This window comes from Myripristis murdjan, chromosome 3 (genome assembly GCF_902150065.1).
Source record: "Myripristis murdjan chromosome 3, fMyrMur1.1, whole genome shotgun sequence".
NCBI classification, from domain to species: Eukaryota; Metazoa; Chordata; class Actinopteri; order Holocentriformes; family Holocentridae; genus Myripristis; species Myripristis murdjan.
The window spans coordinates 551770-574416 of record NC_043982.1 but is presented as its reverse complement, the minus strand read 5'-3'; the positions used below and the strand labels follow the sequence as shown (position 1 = coordinate 574416).

The following is a 22647-nucleotide window of genomic DNA, read 5'->3' as shown; positions in this document are numbered from 1 at the left end:
TTTGTTTTCCAAGTATTTCACTTAAAATCCATGTCGGAGGTCTTAAAAATAACTTCTTTATAAGGGTGTCACCAATAACCATTCTTTGCCAACCCACTAACCCATCCACTAACCTGGAGTTTGGACTTGATATTTACATTTTTGATCTTTCAGTTCAAGGTTCAGGTTCAGATTTATCGTCACAGGTGGGCAACTGTGTTTGCAGTACGGTTAAAAAACAAAACAAAAACATAGGGGCAATCAAAATACAGACTAAAATACTAAAAGACTGCTTGAAAACATTCAAAGAACATTAAATGGATCTGAAATAATAACAAGGGCTAAAACTCACCAGCTAAAACTTACCATCATCCCACTTTAAATACAATGTCCAGTGTAGTCTCAGCTTATACATGGATTTTCAAATGATCACACAAATGATTTACGTTGCTGTGTAATACAAATACAAATTAGAAGAGTGCACTCTGCCAGGTGTATCTCTCCTTTTCTGGACTATAGGCTAGTTTATATGCAGAGGAAAACTCGGGAGATGTTTTGGTATCCTGAAGCATTCAAAGTTCCTTTCACTGGAACTAAGGGGCCAAGCCCAGCTCCTGAAAAACAACCCCACACCATAATTCCTCCTCCACCAAATTTCACAGTCGGCACAATGCAGTCTGAAATGTACCGTTCTCCTGGCAACCTCCAAACCCAGACTCGTCCATCAGATTGCCGGATGGAAAAGCGTGATTCATCACTCCAGAGAACGCGTCTCCACTGCTCTAGAAGCCAGTGGCGGCGTGCTTTACACCATTGCATCCGACGCTTTGTATTGCACTTGGTGATGTGTGGCTTGGCTGCAGCTGCTCGGCCATGGAAACCCATTCCATGAAGCTCTCTGCGTACTGTACTTGGGCTAATCTGAAGGTCACATGAAGTTTGTAGCTCTGTAGCAATTGACTGTGCAGAAAGTCGGCGACCTCTTTGCACTATGCGCTTCAGCATCCGCTGACTCCTCTCCGTCACTTTACGTGGCCTACCACTTTGTGGCTGAGTTGCTGTTGTTCCCAAACGCTTCCATTTTGTTATAATAGAGCTGACAGTTGACTGTGGAATATTTAGGAGCGAGGAAATTTCACGACTGGATTTGTTGCACAGGTGGCATCCTATGACAGTTCCACGCTGGAATTCACTGAGCTCCTGAGAGCGGCCCATTCTTTCACAAATGTCTTGTTTCACAGTCTGCATGCCTGAGTGCTTGATTTTATACACCTGTGGCCAGGCCAAGTGATTAGGACACCTGATTCTGATCATTTGAATGGGTGAGCGAATACTTTTGGTAATATAGTGTATCTATGTGATCTCATTTCTAAATAACTACAATTCACTTGTCCCTATTCCCCTTTGCATTCACGTCATGCTGTGTTCATGTGTTTACGTCTTTGCTTTGGAACAATCCCAGCTGCTGTATCAATCACACATACACATACAATGTAAAGCAAAACACACCATTCATCCAACATTCATGCATACAACTCAATCAGTGTTCTCTCATTTCTTTTCTCTCCTCAATAACAGTGCTCTGTTGTCAGTACCCGTTACTATAGTAACCCAACACGGCACCTGTAAAACAGTCGCAAAAAAAGGTTCACACATAGGAGCACATTTCCAGTGTGTGCAACTTTTTCAGGTTTACACCTGATGTGATGATGTACAAGGACTCATAATTTGCAGTATTGCTTCAGCATTGTTGCAGCACTGCAAGGTAACACTACAGATCTCTGTAGTGTTACCTTGCCGCCAGACCACACAAACCTCAGTAACGCAAATGGTATATAGTGCATTGCCATATGCACTAAGTGTTCTAAAATAAGAGAGGAAAGGAGACTTGAGGGTTTTTTTTTTTTTTTTTTGTTCGAGACTTAGTCGAGTCAGGTACTTTAATATGTAATGTTGTCTGGTTAAAGTCCTGTCCAGACAGCAAGCATCTCAGACATTTTTTACTTGAGCATCTAGGAGTGCAATAAATATTTTTGTTGAAAAAGTAAGAATCGTGATAGAATTCCATCCATCCATCCATCTTCTGCTGCTTATCCGGGGCCGGGTCGCAGGGGCAGCAGTCTAAGCAGACTTCCTTCCCAGACACTTCCGCCAGCTCCTCAGGAGGGACCCCAAGGTGTTCCCAGGCCAGCTGAGAGACATAGTCCCTCCAGCGTGTCCTGGGTCTTCCCCGGGGCCTCCTCCCGGTGGGGCATGCCCAGAACACCTCCCCAGGGAGGCGTCCAGGGGGCATCCGAAACAGATGCCCGAGCCACCTCAACTGGTTCCTCTCGATGCGGAGGAGCAGCGGCTCTACTCCAAGCTCCTCCCGAGTGACTGAGCTCCTCGCCCTATCTCTAAGGGAGCGCCCGGCCACCCTGCGAAGGAAACTCATTTTGGCTGCTTGTATCCGCAATCTTGTCCTTTCGGTCATTACCCAAAGCTCATGACCATATGTGAGGGTAGGAATGTAGATTGACTGGTAAATCAATCCTCCTTCTTCACCACGACGGACCGGTACACCGACCGCATCACTGCGGAGGCTGCACCGATCCGCCTGTCAATCTCACGCTCCATCCTTCCCTCACTCGTGAACAAGACCCCGAGATACTTGAACTCCTCCACTTGAGGCAGGACTTCTCCACCAACCCGGAGAGGGCATGCCACCTTTTTCCGGTCGAGAACCATGGCCTCGGACGTGGAGGTGCTGATTCTCATCTCCGCCGCTTCACACTCGGCAGCAAAACGCCCCAGTGCCTGCTGAAGGTCCTGCATCGATGGGGCCAACAGGACAACATCATCCGCAAAAAGCAGCGATGAAATCCTGTGGCTCCCAAACAGGACTCCCTCCGGCCCCTGGCTGCGCCTAGAAATTCTGTCCATAAAGATTATGAACAGAACTGGTGATAAAGGGCAGCCCTGCCGGAGTCCAACATGCACTGGGAACAGGTCTGACTTATTGCCGGCAATGCGAACCAAGCTCCTGCTTTGGTCGTACAGGAACCGAACAGCCCTTAGCAAAGGGCCTCGGACCCCATACTGGGGTTGGTATTTGAAGAAGCTTGCATGAAGAAGCTTGCATGCGATGCATCCTGGTATAAGTAGGCACTGCAGAAACGGCTCTGAACAGAAGAACTCAGATCCTTAATTCTTGGTCAATATAGCACACAGTTTGGAAATGATTGCTTCAGCTGACTACAATTACCATCAACATTGATTGGACATCCATGTAAACAATTGCCAAATTTTCTTTTAAAAAGCATTAAATGCTGTTATATTTATCATTTTACAGTGGTGAAATGTTGGGCTATGTAACCTGTTTTAACACCCCGTGCTGACCTTTTTCACCGTGTTGTGTTGAGTGAGCGTCAGATCTGTAGGCTTTTGACATGCAGTGGGTAAATTCACCCAATAGAGCTCCACAGTGAATGAGGTAGGAACAAAGAGGGGAAGAGAGCTGCATGGTAGAGCGAGGTACAGGAGGAATTGGACCACTGCAAAGCGACCTTGGGACATCAGAACTGATACTTTGGTATGAAGTCGATGCCAATAGTCCAAAAATATGACAGTTCCCGTTTTTCCATATGTCTGTTTTTAGATTTAGTATTTATTTAGATTTAGCCTTCAGAGGGCTGAAACATACACTACTCACAAAAAGTTAGGGATATTCGGCTTTCGGGTGAAATTTCAGAATGAACCTAAAATGCATTATAACCTTTACAGGTGAACTTAATGTGACCTTCTGTAAACTTTTGAATGCACATGTCCAACTGTTCAGTGTTTCAGTACCATTTGCACAAGCTGTTCTCTAACAAGGAGCTTAACATCAAAATTCACAACTGGTGTTTGATCCATGAATCGACCAATAAATTTCCTGGTTCAATTAGAATTGGTATTTATACAGTCCTCTTCATCATGCTGTTCAAATTTTGACATCATGAGACCAAGACGACACCTAACAATTGATCAGCAGCACCTCGCCATTGCGAGGCTTCAAACAGGATGTTCTTAGACGGAAGTGGCCACTGAGCTTAGAGTGTCACAGAGTGTCATCAGCAGGTTGCAACAGAGATACAGAGAGACTGGAAGAGTCACAGAAAGGCATAGAAGTGGACGTCCTTTGGCCACATCCCACGCTGATGACTGCTTCATTGTGAACAGTGCCCTGTGGAACCGGATGATGAATGCCACTCAACTCCAGGCACGTTTAAGGGAGGTGAGAGGCACCCAAGTGTCACGTCAGACCATTCAAAACCATTTACATCAGCATGGTCTGCGTGCTAGACAACCTGCAAGGGTACCTCACCACACCACCAGGCACAAGTGTCATCATCTTGCATGGGCCAGGGAGCATTTACGCTGGACGAGGGACCAGTGGGCCTCACTGCTGGCCTCTGATGAAAGCCGATTCATGTTGAGCAGAAATGATGGCCGCCAACGATGTTGGAGACGTCAAGGAGAGTGCTATGCATCAGCCACTGTTGTCACCAGACAAGCCTTTGGTGGTGGTGGTGTTACAGTGTGGGCAGGTGTGTCTGGTCAGTACAGAACTGCCCTACACTTTGTGAATGGTACAGTGACAAGCCCATACTACCTGAATAACATCATAAATCCAGTCATTGTGCCCCTGCATGAACAACACAGGCCTAATTTCATCTTCATTCAAAATGGCGCCGCTCTAGTGCCAACTTGTTACAGCAGCTCCCGTTCACTTGAAAGCTTTTTTCCCCTTTTTCCAGTTTAGTCTCCCCTTTTATTTCTATTTAATTTGGGCCCGAACACTGTCCCAGTGCAAAGCCCAATTGTTTTTGCTTCGTTTTTTCTTATTATTAATTTGACCCCCTAAACATGCTCAAAAACTCACCAAATTCGGCACGCACACCAGGTCTGCTGAAAAATTCGATAAAATCAAAAATCGGAACCCCCCAGAGCAAAAATGGGCTCGGTAGCGCCACCTAGGGACGCAAAGGCAGCCCCTGCGGCCCACAGGAATGTGATAGAAAGACCAAACCAGCGCAGAAACGTAGATCTCATCAAGCCCGACATTTTTCGTGCTCGTGCCCCCCACCTAAAACCAACAGGAAGTCCGCAATTTGCGTTTGAAAATCACGTTTTCGCCCAAATTTGCACTTTGAAGAAAATCTATCTCCTCTCAGGGTGTTAATTTCATCGGCTTGAACAGCAAATATACAACAGAGGACATAGTCCTTAACAAAAGTTCAGAAGGAATTAGTAAAATTTCGAACCGTTTGGATTTCACAAGCCCTCAAAGTCAGAGTGTCCACAACCAGCGCCTCCACTTTTTCCCATGGACCCTGGTGGTAATACTTGCAGAATCCTGGCTGACACTAGGCCCCTGGTGCCTTGGTGCCTAAAGTAAAAGTCTGACAGCTTTCAAACCTATGCCGATGGAAAGAGGACGAAAATGTTGTGGATTGGACAAAGTTTGTGGCCACAGTGAAGACTAGTTTAACAGGTGGGACTCTGGTTTTTTTTTCTCTGCTCTGCTCTGTTCACACAGTGCAGCTGGCTATCCCTCCCCCCACTCAGCCCCATGGTCAAGACTGACAGGGAACAGAAACAGCTCTCAAACTCAAACTCAAGCTTAGGGCGACATCTGCTGGAGGAGGGCCGCTAGCAACTGGGCCACAACTGTGTGTGTGTGTGTTTGTGTGTGAGTGAGTGAATGAGTGTGTGTGTGTGTGTGTGTGTGTGTGTGTGTGTGTGTGTGTGTGTGTGTGTGTCTGTGTGTCTGTGTGCATGCACATGCGTGTGTGTGTGTGTGTGTGTGTGTGTGTGTGTGTGTGTGTCATGCACATGTGTGTGTGTGTGTGCGCGCGCCTGTGCATGCACGTGTGTGTGTGTGCTCGCGCCTGTGCATGCACGTGTGTGTGTGTGTGTGTGTTGGTGCCTGCCCGTACATATGTGTGTGTGTGTGTGTGTGTGTGTATATGTGAGTGAGTGTGAGTGTGAGTGAGTGTGAGTGAGTGTGAGTGAGTGTGAGTGAGTGTGTGTGTGTGTGCGTGTGTGTGCCTGTGTGTGTGCGCGTGTGAGTGAGTGTGATTGAGTGAATGGCACCGTGAATGGACCGTTCCAGACGGGCACGAGGGGGACGCGGGGCACGGGGTGCGAGGGCCTGTCCAACGCTGCTTGCAGCTTTAATTATTTATTGGTTTCTTTAACTGATCAGTGCACTATGGAGACCAAAGTCGCCGTGTTTGCTCTGGTCTATCTTTTGTTTTTATCAATGTTTATGACCGTGTCTGGGGACCGCGTACGGGGCCCTATTGTTTACAGTAGGGATCAGCTGTTGGCACTCCGTAACACCGCGGTGCTGCCCCACGAGAGGCCCGACGTTCCCCGTGAGTTGAAGAGGAGGAGACGGGGGAGCTGTGCCGGAGCTGCTCACCGTGCCAGGAGGAGGAGATATAGATCCATCCTTCCGTCCATCATCATGGGGAATGTGAGATCTCTTCCCAATAACATGGACGAGTTAGCGGCACTCACTCGGCACCAGAGGGACTACCGGGAGTGCAGCATCATGATGCTCACGGAAACATCGCTGACTGCATTGACCCGACAGACACGGCCGTGGACCTGGACGGCTTCAAGCTTGTGCGGGCGGACAGGACGAGGGAGAGCGGTAAGAGGAAAGGAGGAGGGCTGGTAGTGTTTGTGAACGATAGATGGTGTAACTCTGGGCACATCACTATTAAAGAACAGCTCTGCTGCAGGGACATTGAACTGTTAGCTGTTAGTATATTACCTGCCGCGGGAATTCTCGCATGTTATCGTGATAGCTGCGTATATCCCCCCTTCTGCTAACGCTGATGCAGCCTGTGATGTCCTCCTCTCTGTCACAAGCAGGCTGGAGACAGAGCACCCACAGGCCCTCCTTCTTATCTCTGGGGACTTTAATCATGCCTCTCCATCCTCCACTCTACCCACTTTCACCCAGTATGTTGCACTAGGGACAGTAAGATACTGGATTTGTGCCAACACCAAGGACCCCCCCCCCTCCCACCGCGGGAAGATCTGACCACAACCTGGTTCATCTCCTGCCTGTGTACAAACCTCTTGTGCACAGGCAACCAGCTGTGTCCCGCACAGTGAAGAGATGGTCTGACTAGGCTGAGGAGGCTCTGAAGGACTGTTTTGACACAACTGTGTGGGAGGAATTCTGTGATTCCCATGGAGAGGACATTGGCAGTCTCACACAATGCATAACGGACTATATTAACTTTTGTGTGGAAAACACTGTACCCACCAGGACTGTACGGTGTTTTTCCAACAGTAAACCGTGGATTTACCCTGACATAAAGGCTCTCCTTAAGGAGAAGAAGAGGGCCTTTAAGTCTGGAAATAAGGACGAGCTGAAGGCTGTGCAGAAGGAGCTGAGAAGGAAGATCAGAAAGGGGAAGAACACCTACAGGAGGAAGATGGAGGATCAGCTGGAGCAGAGAGATGTCTGTGGAGTTTAGAAAGGCCTGAAAACCATCTCTGGCCACAAGAAACCTGACTCCCAAGCTGCAGGGGACCAAAAGTGGGCTGATGACCTGAACATATTCTTCAATAGATTTGATCAGTCATCTGCCCCTCCCCCAGCCCAGTCCTCCATGCTGCAGCCCCCCCTCTCTGCACCCAGTGTTAACTGCCCAAATTCCTCCCCCTCCCCCTCTACAACACTCAGCTCACAGCCGCTCCCCAACTGCTCACCTCATCAGCCCAACCCCCCCACCCACATCCTCCAGCACACAGCCCCCCTGCTCCAACCTGTCTCTCACAACAACCCAGGTGAGAAACCAGCTCCGAAGAATCAAGGCAAGGAAGGCTGCAGGTCCAGACGGCATCAGCTCCAGACTCCTCAAGTCCTGCGCAGATCAGCTGTGCGGGATTGTTGAGCACATGTTCAACCTGAGCCTGAAGCTGAGGAGAGTGCCACAGCTGTGGAAAACATCCTGTGTGGTACCTGTGCCCAAGACCCCTCACCCCAAGGATCTCAACAGCTACAGGCCAGTGGCACTAACATCCCACCTGATGAAGACCCTGGAGCGGCTGGTCCTTGTTCATCTCCGCCCCCTGGTAGGACCATCACTGGATCCACTTCAGTTTGCCTACCAGCCTGGCATTGGGGTGGATGACGCCGTGATCTTCCTCCAACACCGAGCTCTCTCTCACCTGGAGAAACCTGGGAGTATTGTGAGAATCATGTTTTTTGACGTCTCCAGTGCTTTTAATACCATACAGCCTGTACTTCTGAGAGACAAGCTGGAGCACACCGGGGTGGAACATCACCTCACACACTGGATTTTGGACTATCTCACCAACCGTCCACAGTATGTGAGGACCCGGGACTGTGTGTCCGACACCGTAGTCTGCAGCACGGGGGCCCCACAGGGAACGGTCCTGGCTCCGTTCCTCTTCACCCTCTATACTGCAGACTTCTCATACAACACACCCACCTGTCACCTGCAGAAGTTCTCTGATGACTCTGCAATCGTCGGTCTCATCACAGATGGGGATGACAATGAGTACTTAGAACTAACGCAGGACTTTGTGGACTGGTGCCAGTGGAACTGCCTCCAGATCAATGCGGGGAAAACCAAAGAACTGGTAGTGGATTTCCACAGACGAGCACCCTGCCCCCCGACACCGGTGAACATCAAGGGAACGGATATTGAGATGGTGACATCTTATAAGTACCTGGGAGTTCACCTAAACAATAAACTGGACTGGACCCACAACACAACTGCACTTTATAAGAAAGGCCAGAGCATACTCTATCTGCTCAGGAGACTGAGGTCTTTTGGAGTGCAGGGGGCACTCCTGAAGACCTTTTATGACACCGTGGTGGCATCAGCCATCTTTTATGGAGTGGTCTGCTGGGGGAGCAGCATCTCGATGGCTGACAGGAAGAGACTTGACAAACTGATCAGGAAGGCCAGCTCTGTCCTGGGATGCCCCCTCGACTCAGTGGAGGTGGTAGGTGAGAGGAGGATGATGGCTAAGCTGTCATCCATGATTGAGAACGACTCCCACCCCCTGCAGGACACTTTAACTACACTGGAGAGCTCCTTCAGCGACAGACTGCTTCACCCAAAGTGTGTGAAGGAACGTTATCGCAGGTCCTTCCTTCCTGCAGCCATCAGACTCTACAACAAGCACTGCTCCCAGTAGACCACACACTCCCCAAGACTGCACTGACTGCATTATAATGCACATTCTCCCAGCACCTTAACCCCCCCCCCCCCCCCCCCCCCCCCGCTGCCCTACCCACCCATACACACACACACACACTGCACTACTGGTAGATAACACGTAAAGACGGGAGGGAAGGGGTGATCCCATAAGGCTGGATCAAGTCTGCCAGTTCCTGAATCCCAGTACTGGGCGTCAGGTTCTGCCACTTGGTCTCATGGTTTCACACTAACCTTGAACCTCCGTCGGAGCGTATTAAATTGTTCATATTTCTATTTTGTTTTTCTATATTCCTTTTAAGAATGGTTATATTGCTTTTGCTATTTATTATCTGTTTATACTACTTTATAATGTAAATTATGCTTCATATCTTGCTATCCACTTTGCTGCTGTACTGCGTGAAATTTCCCCACGGTGGGACTAATAAAGGAAGATCCTATCTTATCTTATCTTATCTTCATGGACGACAATGCTCCAGCTCATCGAGGTCGCATCATTAGGGAACGACTGCTGGAGACTGGGGTACCTCAAATAGAGTGGCCTGCACTTTCTCCAGACCTGAATCCCATAGAAAATCTATGGGATCAGCTGAGTCGCCGTGTAGAGGCTCGTAACTCTGTACCCCGGAACTTCAATGTCCTGAGGGCCGCTCTTCAAGAAGAGTGGGATGCCATGCCTCAGCAGACAATAACTCGACTTGTGAACAGCATGAGACATCGTTGTCAAGCTGTAATTGATGCTCAAGGGCACATGACAAGTTATTGAGACATTGACATTTTTTGTTGTGGTATACGCACCACTGTTGTTGGCTTTTGTTTCAAGAAATTGTTTGAGATGAGGAAATCACCAGTGCATGCTTCTACTTAAATGCCCTACTTTCATGATATAATATCACTGTAGCGTGAACTTTTTACATTTTCCATCAATTTCACCCGAAAGCCGCATATCCCTAACTTTTTGTGAGTAGTGTATTCTTCCAGAACTGGTGGTGGCAATGATTTACGCAGATGGAGTGGCAACTCTCGGCTTGTCCTCGGCATGCTGTACTTGGCACCCAAATACACAGACTAATTTCGCAAGCTCGTGAGCTTGTTGCCTGGGGAGTGGAGGCAGACTGGCTAAGTTCGCTGGCTTGTGAGCTTGTTGGCCGGGGAGCTGAGGTGGACTGTGGGCAGAGTCACAGACCTCATGACATCATGAAGTAATGGAAGTGCAATCCGCTCGTTTTACAGGGACAGTTTCAAAAAATGGGCTGTGTACACTTCTCCATTTATTACAGGTTTAATACATGGGACAGTATTTATGTGGCCCCAAGACCTTCCCTATCACGCAAAAACAAATTTTTCATGTCATGGGGCCTTTAAAAGGAACCCCGAATATGATGACATGTAGGCTTTATAAGATTAATGTTGGTATCAGTCATATTAATGTGATATGGAAAACATTTCAGATGTCTTTGTTTTTATAAAATTTGAAATTATAATTTCACTCGTAGGTCGCCATTGTTGTTGACGTTGCACTGCATTCTGGGTAGTGACGTCAAATGGTTGTCCGCTTATTCCACTGGTCCCGTTTTTGTGACTTTACAGCAACAAACATGTCATCTGTCAAACCTTTTCAGTTTGAACCCGAATGCAATGTTTGCAAGGGTGACAACACAGAAAATACTACTCAGCCCGAGCCTCAAAATGATGACCATCAAAGACATGATGAGGCGAGAGTGGGGCAAAAGGAAAGAAAAGGCAAAACATTATTCCAAATTATTATGGGTATTGTTATAAAATTATTATGGGTAGGCCTGTTATAAAATGGGTATCTTTATAAAAATATAAAACAGTAGCAGTAGCCTGGTATAATGTGACACCCCAGGTGCTCCTGCTATCTCTCTACAAAAATGGATACGTGAAAAAGAAAAAACCCGACGAGCAGCCGATTCAACGTGTAATAATAATAATAGTAATAACAGGCACAAAAGCTACCACCGACCACGTATGATGGCCGAAATCACATGTGTGTCAGGGTCATAATAGCCAAGCAGACCAAACATAGCCTGTATTTTTATATTTGACTGTATTTTCTCTTATTGAAAACACAGTCAAATATAAAAATACAGAAAATACAGATTTCTCTACCTGTTCCACTGTTATAAAAAATAGCAGCACAACTTGGTGGGCATTATCCTGGTAATTTCTCTATGTGAAAAATACAAGGTGTGGCGTGTGAGCATGTGAAAGAGTTGAAATGTGTGTGTCTCACGCCCAATGCATGAGACTTGAGAGCTTTGAGGTAGCCTAAATCAAAACATTAACCTGTGATCACATAATCCCGTGATTGTAAATTATTTGCTTTTTTCGTTGTTTGTACATAGAATAAAAACAATTTCACAGTGTTAAACGTGTACAATTTGACATTCTGATGATACCGCCGGAAGGTAAGTATACGCGGTGCTAATAGCGCTTCTCCCTAGTGCAACCTTTTTACGTCACTGCCCCCAGGGTGCGTTGCGCAGGTTAAATAATGGCTGCCTCCGTAGGTAAAAATATGTACTAAACAATGTGGATTTTTAAAGCAATGGCCATATTTTATCTGTTTCTAACAACATATTCAAGTATAAGAGAACAGTCATGGTTTATTAAGGCCTACAAGTCATCATAGTCGGTGTTCCTTTTAAAGTTTTTTTTTCATGAAGCGGACGAACATGCCTGAAGTCAACTCAAAATTGATCTGCGGTCCACCAGTTGAGGCTCACTGCTTTCAGTTAAACTTCCATTGGCTGTAAATTGCTCACTATCTCTCTCTCTCTTTCTCTCTCTTTCTCTTTCTCTCTCTCTCTCTCTCTCTCTCTCTGTTTCTCAGTGATTTGATCATGAACCTGTGGTGTGTTTTAACCCATTTATGACGGGAGGAACGTAGGCGTAGTTACCCCCTTTCCACTGGCAGTGGCGCTCGCGCGTTTCTCCCTTTGACGCTGGGAGATAAGTAAGGCCCATTCATACCCTACGTAAAAGACGGAAACGGAGACGGACGGAGCATTTCGTCTGTCCTGTCCGATCATTTCATCATCCGTCATTTTGCACGAAGCGGGGGAGCTTACGATTACGGGTGAAACGAAGCAATACCAACAGAATTTGTGGGGGCAGTATTGAGTTTACAGTTCAGATTATCATCAAATCACCAGATTCACGAAGAAGATCTGCAAAGGCATTAAAAAATGGAGTGCGGTGTTGCAACTTGTCAAAAGTTTTTTTTTTTGTTTTTTGTTTTTTTTTTAACTTGTCGAAAGTTGGGGCGGACATCCTGAAATACTGGAAATGCCACTCATCATCCATTTCCCACATTGGCAGCACCAAACACCAAAACTCCCCACTGAAGGGGCAGCTGAGGTTTAGTGGCCTCACATTCCACCGAAATGTGTGTGTGTGGTTTTTTTTTCCTACGTTTGCGGGGCAAATACAATAAAAGAACTTCTTCCACAGTCGCCGTGTTTTGTTAATGCCGTTTTATTGGCACTCGGTACTGCCATCTAGAGGAAGTGTTGTGGTGCTAACGCGCACGCCAACACAAAAGACGTACGGAGGTATGAAGTGTATACACGTAGAGGACGGACGGACGGACGACAAAAGGGTATGAATGGGCCTGTAGACGTCACTTTGGCCGTTCCCGGGTTTGGGGCTTTAAACAAACATGTGACTGTATTACTGCACCGTGATTCGCTATGCGGGGCCGTCGAAATGCATTGTGGGTGCGGTAGTCCGCTGTGTGTCAACATAATTTGAAATGATCAAAGTTGTATGCGAGGAGAGAGGTGTAAGTGTCGAGACAAGAGAAACAGAAGAGAAAAGAGAAGAGAAAAGATGGGGGATTTGAGCGATGGCAGTGACATTAACAATGAAGACAGTTTTGGAGAGGAAAACGACAATGATCCTGATTATGAGCCACCACCTGAGCCGCTACAAAGGGCACAGTTTCTCACGCAGAGAAATTACCAGGAGAACGCCCACCAAGTTGCGCCGCTATTTTTTATAGAAGTGGTAGGGCTCTATAATCACGGACGGAATCACGGAATTAGCCAAATAAAACTATTATTTAGAGTCTATTTTTAACGCGGAATATCGCAGAATTTGACATAATTTGAATGAAATGCTGTTTTGAGTGGAATATGAATGTATGTCTGGCAAAGGCAAAGAAGATTTCCAGACTACAGCAGCGCACTGACATAGATTGTGTAACAAAGCGAAGAGTTGTCACTCCACTCTATTTTCACTGGCTAACAGCAGCACACTGGCTTAGCTTGTCTATTCAGAGAAGAGGTATCACTTCGGCTTATTTTGCAATCTATGTTATCACATGCATACTACTGCTCATTCATTGGTGGCTGAATTGTAATAATAATTTAACATATTGTTAAATTATTGGTGTCAGTGTCAATTATTGGTGTCATTGTCATTGTCCCATTAGGGACAATGACAATGGAGGGACAATGTATTTATAGATGGTAAACAAGAGTGTACCATTATTTCATCTTTCTATCTATTACAGAGCCTGAGAAATTACATTTTTTGTAAACGTTGGCACTTTTTCAACACTTTTCAGAAAACCTTCAGGTTTTAGAGAGTCATTTACATAAATGCCATAGGTTTTAGAGGGTTTTTTTTTTTTCAGGCGGCCACAGGCCTAAATGGGTTAATAAATGTGCAGCACTTAGCCACATATTTTTTGAGATAAGCTTTGACACTGGTCTGTCTGTCCTCTGCTTCACCCACACAGTCACCTGTCTTTCTGGATAAAATGATTGTCAAAAAGATGAAGTCCTTCTTGTGCAGCTGGCTGTGAAAAAGACAGGGACCTGCTCTTGAAGCAGTTCTGTCAGTTCTGCCTTTTTGGCTTTCTTTTGATTTGTTAGCCACTTCCTTGCTGGTTTAGCTGGACTCAAAGGTTTTAGTCAATGGTTTTAGTGTTTTGTCAATTTTTTTGGTACACTGCAGATCAAATGTCTCTTGTTTCCTTGTTGCTGTTTTGATCCCAGTGGACCTCCAGACAGTTTCCAATTTGGTATCTGGGTTTTGTTTTTGACCTTTTTTGGCCTTATCTGCGCCACTTCTGCTCTTGGTCTTCCTGTTCACACGAACTAAAAAGGTTAAAGACAAAAATGTGTGTGTTTGTGAAGTGGGGAGGTGATGGGGTATTACTTTGCTTTGTTTGTTTATTTTATGGAGACAGTGCTATATTGTACAAGAGTTCAGCCAGATGCTAAATTGTAGTCCATGCAGGAGCCATCAGTACATTATACAATCAGTCATAATTATTATTTAAGCTGTGAAATGCAAACAACATTTATGCAGAAAGTGAACTATTTTTCTTCCACAGCGTTTAAGTCTTAACAACACTGGTTTGTACTGAAAGTAAGTCCAGGAAAAGTCATAGGCATTTTGAAAGCTGACGCGAGGTTATGACCAAAATATCAACAGGAAGCACTGGGAAGGACAGTCAACTAATCATATGGGAGCAGTCAGGCCTCCAGGCTGGAGGTCAAGAGCAAATAAATGGAGAAGTACACAGCAGTACACAACTTGGATGCAGAATTGGACTGTTAAAAATGTTTGCAGTTACAATCTTTAGTTCAGTTTTGAAATAAAATTACAATAAATTAAACGTGTGTGTGTGTGTGTGTGTGTGTGTGTGTGTGTGTGTGTGTGTATATGTGTGTGTATATATATGTGTGTGTGTGTATATATGTGTGTATATATGTGTGTATATATATATATATATATATATATATATATATATATATATATATATATATGTACAGTACAGGCCAAAAGTTTGGACACACCTTCTCATTCAATGCGTTTTCTTTATTTTCATGACTATTTACATTGTAGATTCTAACTGAAGGAATCAAAACTATGAATGAACACATGTGGAGTTATGTACTTAACAAAAAAAGGTGAAATAACTGAAAACATGTTTTATATTCTAGTTTCTTCAAAATAGTCCATTTCTTAAAGTAATGATGGCCACTCGTTTTTCTTTAGTTAGCTGATTGGTTCTTGCCATAATATGAATTTTAACAGCTGTCCAATAGGGCTGTCGACTGTGTCGTAACCTGACTTCTGCACAACACAACTGATGGACTACATTTAAACTAACGCATTGACCTGAGCAGCAATGTTGTCCCACGCCGTCTCCCTCTCCTTTGCTGCTGCAGCAGTGTTGCCGTTTTTTTTTTTTTTTTTTTTTTTTTTTTTTTTTTAAAAACATGTTCAAACTTGGTGTATGAATGCATTAAGATTTCCAATTCAACTGGGGTGAAAAACGCAGCCCGATGCTTCCCCGTTGCCGCGGTGAATCGTCAAATCGGGGCTCCATTGACGCTGTCTTTTTATAGCTGTGGTGCATGCGCTTAACTCCAGGTGAAACTACTCCGAGTTGATCAAACTAACTCAAATCAGCTGTTCTGGAACCGAAAACTCAGAGTTTCCTATCTCAGAGTAGATCAACTCAGAGTTTGTTGAACCTGCTTTGTGAAACGGACCCCTGTTGTAACTGCATGAGTGGAATTAACAGAGATGTAATATGGATTTTTTACCAACTCAAAATGGATAGCTGATGGATAACGTCATCTGAGAGCAGCTGCTTTGGTACACAGTAAATTTTGCAGAGTAAATTTTACTCAAATTGAGTAAAATTTTACTCCCAAAAAGATAGTATTTGGTCCCACTCCAAATACAGTAAAAATTACTCTTGTCACAGAGTTAATTTTCCAGAGTTATTTCTACTCTATTTAGTGTGTATATTTAACTCCAAAAGAAGAAAATTTGCTCTATTTAGCTTGAAGTGGAAACAACTCCAACATCATTTTTACTCTGTACAGAGTAAATGACAACTAAATTGGAGGAATTACAACTCTACATGGACTAACAGACCCCTCAATATGGAGTTGTATTATACTCAATATAGAAAATATTTCAATCAATATAGAGTAATATTTCACTCAATATAGAATTAGTTTTCTATCAAAATAGTTAGATTTCACTCAGTATAGAATTATATTTTAATCAATATAGTTAGCTTCCACTCAATATAGAATACAAATTTACTCAATATAGAAATAAACTCTATATTTAATATCTATATCTATATCTATATATATATATATATATATTAAAAAAAAAAAAAAAGGTCACATAAGAAATCAGTATTAAACAATGCACTTTTATTTTTTTGGAAACATGTGCAACACATTTTTTTTTAATCACCAATAAAACATAAAATACTATTCCATAACAAAAAATGGCCTCTGTAAAGTGTAACGTGACACAGTGACCGCAGCATCTGTTCACCCTTTTAATTACACAATGAAACAAAAAATACAGTATTGCATTGTTCAAAGACTTTCTGCCTGTAGAAAGTAGGCCACTTCTCCAGGAACTCTGCTGAGATGTCACCACCAAACATCAGACTGAAATCCTGATCAGTCTGCAGACAAGGAATACAGACAACAACAAGGCAGACTTGAAATATTTTTCATACATTGTTAAATAGGTGCACACTATAACCAGTGATGTGATGTAAAATGGTTAAGTCATTTTTAATTTTCAGCTTGACCTTAAGGCAAGGCAGTTGAAGAGCCACATACCATTCCTGCGATGTCAAGGAATCTGGGAAAGGTGGTGAATATTTCAGAGGACTTAATTGGATCATGAACCATTGCTTGGCGATAGGTGAAGGTCTGTTTCATCTTCTTGATGATTGCTTCATCCGTTGTATGCTTCATCAGTGCAATGGCCTCACAACACTGGGCTTCTGTTAGCTGGTTTTCCTCACAGAAGGGGATTCTGTCACAAGCATTTGGACCACCTGTAACAGTGTTGAAACCAAACATACTGCTTCAATTTCCATTTCCATTGATTATGCATTTACCATAAGGATCCATCTTCACAGTTGCTAGGTAAATAGCAGACTAGGTAGAAAGTGGGACAGAAGAAAAAAGAACATGAGAGAGAGTGGGCATCCACATGATTGGCTACTGCAGAGTGATGCTGGGTTTAGTTTCTCAAAACATTGAGCTAGTTTCACCCTCTATATCAGAGGGCCACTATGTTTTTTGCTGAACCCTCCTGCGATGCTCAACATTTACAAACACAATGAAAATCACATACCCGTCATTAGCTGAGCGGTTCTGTTCTTCTTTTGTCCCTCTGATGCTTCTTTTTGAAGTGCTTTCACTCTCCATGCCAGAAACCCACTCCCATCTACTGGATTGTAATATTGCTCCTAAACTTAAATAAAAAAAAAAAAAGTGTCATTTGGTTTGAAGGAGCAGGAGTAAATATGTTATAATTTTTTTGCCATGAAGGGCCAAGAGGCTGCAGGTTTTCATTCCAACCGAAAACTCCACCAGGTGATTTCACTGATTAGTCCCGCCTCTCTGTTTGGAGGTGGGGTGATCAGTGAAATCACCTGGTGGAGTTGTTGGTTGGAATGAAAACCTGCAGCCTCTTGGCCCTCCATGGCACCAGTTTGACACCCCTGCGGTAGATAGTTTTATCACCACTTATAACAGCCTACTCAGGGACTACTGGTGAAAATTAGCTTCTGGCTAACTCTGCACCGACATGTTGATTAGTGTGTAAATAAATAAATAAATAAATAAATACACATGATAGCAGGACTGTTGAAAATTTAACACTCGTGTTGCACTGACATACATGGTGTTAACAGGTCACGGTCTGAAGACCAGTAAAAAGTTTAATTATTAACGTGCGTGCTAACATACTGTTAGCCAACATGCTAGCATCCACCAGCACGATGGCTAGGCAACTATGGCCAACTGTAATGTTGCAAATCAGTTACACACATTGCCGTTGACTAAGCTAACCAATAATAATAATCTTACCTGGTATTTGATCCATAAAGGTGAAGAAAATACTCCTTACTCTTCCACGAGTGTTTTGTGGGAGAAGTGCGGAGAAAAAAAAGTTGCGCCTTCAGATTTTAATTTGTGAGCATAGTGGGCGTGGCTTTACTATATTACTCCAATAGAAATTCCTCTGGAACTTTGCTCTCACTCTATTGGCCACAGGCAATGATTATGCCCCAATATGAGTAAATTTAACTATTTGAGAGGAAAATAATAACTCTGTAACAGTTACTCTGGGAAAAATACTCTCCAGTTTTTCCTGTGTAGGTGTCTATTCCCTGTTGAGATTCGGGTTTACTTTATATTTTAAAAAGGGGGCCATTGTTAAAGCGTGGTGCAGCGCATTGCGGGGGAATATGAACTGGCCTGAAAAAAAAAATTCAGTTAAAAATATTTTTTTTGCTTTAATCCCTGAGGCTAGTAATTCAGGCATAGGACTGTGTGCAGTACTATTGTTAAGGTGTGTATATGAAGTGGTTCAAACTACCTCTGACCACATCTGACCTTGGTAACTCAGCAAACCGCTTGAAAATCAGTTATGGGGGTTCAACCTTTGCAGAGTGACAGCTTACTGGAGGTGGGTAAGCCACCACAAATGCTGATCAAGTAGAGTTCACTCCACACATACATGCACATACATGAGTTGGAATCAAAACAGGAAGTGCAGTGGGCCAAACCACTATGTAGCATGAAGTGAGTGTGTGTCTGTCTTTGTTAACTTAATATATACATTGTTTTCTGTCTAACACAAGTGCTTCAAAATATATTGTATGTTTTAGAAGTATATAATTTGGACACATTCCACTTATGAATGTTACATCAGATAGTTATCAGTGCAGCTGGGATTGTATTGTATTTCCATTGTTGGTATCACAGCAGGGTCAAGCCTTTCTACCACACTGTCTTTATACCTGTTAGCATTGCAGCAGGGTCTGCCTAATTGGCCTGTTATGCTGACAGTCTCATTTTTATACTGCCCAGTGGGGGTGTAATGATACATCAACTTTTAAGGTCACAGTTTTATCCGATATTTGATTCTTTATGCATTACAATAGATTCATACAGAGCTCCAATTGCAATTTAGTTTTTATGTTTGTAAACAATGAAAATGATATAAAACAGTACAATGGCAGTAAATAACTGCAACTTACATTCTACACATCTTGGCATGTTACCACTGAGCGTAGTTGAGGCAGCTCAATAAATTTTCAGGCTGTTCAGTCAAAAGAGGGCATGTCATCCAGCAAAAAGTCACAGACCATACCAGTGGATTAGCATAATACGACAAACTTTTGACACAAGGTTTGTCCTGGGCTCAGGAGCAACATATGAACTTCTCAAGCGGTCCACAGAGTGACCAGCCAACCAGGATTTCTGCCTGTGCTCCCAATAACCAGTCCGACTGTGGGTTGCTGTAAATCCTTGGCCTCGGTACCTTAAAAGAGTGTGTGAGTGCTCTCACACACTCATGTATGACACACTAGCCAAAACAGAACGCACCAAGAGGCTAAACACACCAGAGTTAGATTCAATCCTACTGAACAAGGCAAGTGTGAAACCCCCTAAAATAATAAGCGATTGCATGAATACTTTCTGAGGAATGTGTAATTAGAAAAGATGTTGATGTCTTGCACACCTAGTCTTGACTAGAGGTGCATTTATTGCTTTTTATTATTGACCATTAAGTCATGACAGGTTATCCCAGTGTGACTAAAATACATCGAGTCTAAAAGACATTTAGTCCTCAGGTTATCAAGTTGTCCTGTAAATGAAGCCAGCAGGTCTGGTTTCTGCTGTTCCATCTCTGGTGTTAAACTCATTTAGCAACAATAGAGCTGGCAGGAAATACCTTGCTAAGTATATCTGGGTCACTTCCTGCACAGGCCAAATCCTTCTTTCTGTCTATCTCTCTATTTCTTAGAACAGGAGACAGAGACATGAGGAGGCAGGGAACTAAAACTCTTCGCACCACATAATGGTCAGAAGGGTAGGTTTCCACCATTCCTTAAATCAGACACTATCTTTTAAATTTGCACATAGAATCCCTTCACATAATATGACATAGAAGAATTAAATATGCTGCCTGGAGTTTCATGTGATTGTTTTGCCTCCTGTACTTGAAAACAGACTGCTGTAAATTTTTGTGTGCTCAACCTGTGGAAAATTTCACTTGGTTTCACAAGCAGAGATATTATTCCGCAAAAATATTCCACAAAATAAAGATGCTGGGTCCTGTTTACACTTGACTCCGCTATGGAGATTTTCTGGAAGATTTCTGCATAAAGCTGTGTGAGTGAAAGTGTCCTAAGAGATACAGAGGGAGGAAGGGAGGGAGGGAGAGAGACAGGGAGAGAGAGAGGGAAGGAAAGGAAAAGGAGAGAGGTTGTGACAGAAGGAGATGAATGGTGGTAGGATGAGGGAAGGAAGTGACGACTGAAGGAAGGAGGGAGTAAACAGAATGAAGGAGGGAGAAGGATAGAAGGTAGCGAAGAAATCAGATCATGTTGCAGTTTGTTGTCAACTGAAAGAGAGACACACAAAAGTGGCTATTCATCCTTCTATTTTCCATAACTGTTTATTCTTATTCAGGCTTGCAGGGGAACTGGAGTGTATTCCAGCATACATGGAGAGCAGGGAGACACTGTGATGGAGTGCCAGTCCATCATGGGGTTAACTCACAAACACACATTCATGCCATTGGTAATTTGGAATCACCAATTCACCGGACCTGGAAGTCCTTGGACTGTGGGAGGAAACCCACACAAACACAAGGAGAACATGAAGACGCCACACAGAAATGACCAGGGCTGACAATTTTCAAACATCCAGTTGAAAGGATCTAGTTTTAACTTTGTGCTGTTGCTAGCAATGTGCATGTGCCGCTGTCATAAACCAGTTGTAAACAGCCCGTTCACACGTGGTTTGAGTTACAGACTTTATCAGCAGTTTAAATGTGTCGCAAGACTTTGATATAAAAATCTCGTATTTTTTTTTGTTTTTGCCATTTTATTAGGGCCCGAGCACTGGAACAGTGCGAAGCCCTATTGTATTTGCTTTGTTTCTTTCTTTTTCTTCGTTTTTATTATTATTACGTCTAAATAACCCTTAATTTGACCCCCTAAACATGCTCCAAAACTCACCAAATTCGGCACGCAGGCCAGGTCTGGCGAAAAATTTGATAAAATGGACAAACGGACCGCCTAAGTGCAAAAATGGGCTCGGTAGCGCCACCTAGGCACACAAATGCAGCCGCTGCGGCCCACAGGAATGTGATAGAAACACCAAACCAACGCCGAAATGTAGGTCTCATCAAGGCCTACAAATCACGCGCTGACACCCCCGACCTAAAACCAACAGGAAGTCCGCAATTTGCATTGGAATGTTCACGTTCACACCCAAAATTCCGCCTTGAACAAAATCTATCTCCTCCCAGGGCGTAATGGTAGCGGCTTGAAAATTTAACAGATGACAGAGGACACAGTGCTGAACAAAAGTTCTGAAGGATTTCGTCATTACTCGATTCGTTTGGATTTTATAAGCCCTCAAAGTCAGAGTGGCCAAAAACAAAACCTCAAAAACGGTAAAAGATAGCAAAATCATGTAAATGGGAGATTTATAGATCCGAGTCTCATGACTCGTTTAAGCTTTGAATCAAGTCTGTAACTCAAACGGTGACCGAGCTGTGACACCTCAAACAGGGGTGGGTTTTCTGGATTTCTCCACTGGATTGAATGAGGATTTCTCTGTCTGCCTGCATTTTGGTGTGATCACGCCACAGCTGCCAGTACTCAAGTCAATCACACACTAGGACATGCTAAGGGCGCCATCTGCTGGAGGGGCGCTGCTAGTGGCCAGAGGGGCACCAGCAGCAAATGTACTACCAGTGGGTTTTTGTTGGCGTCGTGTGTGTGTGTGTGTGTGTGTGTGTGTTTGTGGGTGTGTGTGTGTGTGTGTGCACGTGTGCGTGTGTGCACGTGCGTATGTGTGTGTATGTGTGTGTGTGTTTGTGTGAGTGAGTGAGTGAGTGACTGAGTGAGTGAGTGTGTGTGCCTGCATTTTGGTGTGATCATGCAGCAGCTGCCAGTAGTCCTGTCGGTCACACACTAGGACTTCCGTGGCCTTTCAAAATAAAAGCCCAAAACTCTTTCACAATAAAAGCACCGAAAAATACCCTTAAAACTGGCACAAACGGACGAATTGTCTACGCTTCGACACGCGCGCCGTCCCCGACGTGCACGGGGGGGCGAGGGCCCGTCCAACGCTGCTTGCAGCTTTAATACTGTTTTTGAGTTTTCACAGTTTTAGTTTGACAGTGTTTTTTGCTCTGTCAGAGTTTATAATGGGTGTGTATTGCGGAATCCTGTGTGTCACATGTGTGTCGAGTGTGTCACATGACCGGCAGAGTGGAGAAGAGAGCAAACCAGAGTCAAAAATGTTAGAAAACTCTTCACAGGTCCCACAAAGTTTTTCAAATCTACACATTTTTTTTTTATCTAAGTAGGAAATTT

The 22647-nt window shown here is 44.1% G+C and overlaps 1 protein-coding gene and 1 long non-coding RNA gene across 11 annotated transcripts in view; one reads left to right on the top strand and one right to left on the bottom strand.

The window, feature by feature from the left end:
• The window catches only part of fhod1 (formin homology 2 domain containing 1), a 196861-nt gene that overhangs the window by 23814 nt on the left and 150400 nt on the right, over positions 1-22647 (top strand). The window lies entirely within an intron of this gene.
• Positions 16759-18298, bottom strand: LOC115378209 (uncharacterized). The gene is made up of 3 exons (XR_003930107.1): positions 18116-18298; positions 17379-17498; positions 16759-17076 (listed from the first exon to the last, which is right to left on the bottom strand). It is a non-coding gene; the product is annotated as an uncharacterized LOC115378209 (long non-coding RNA).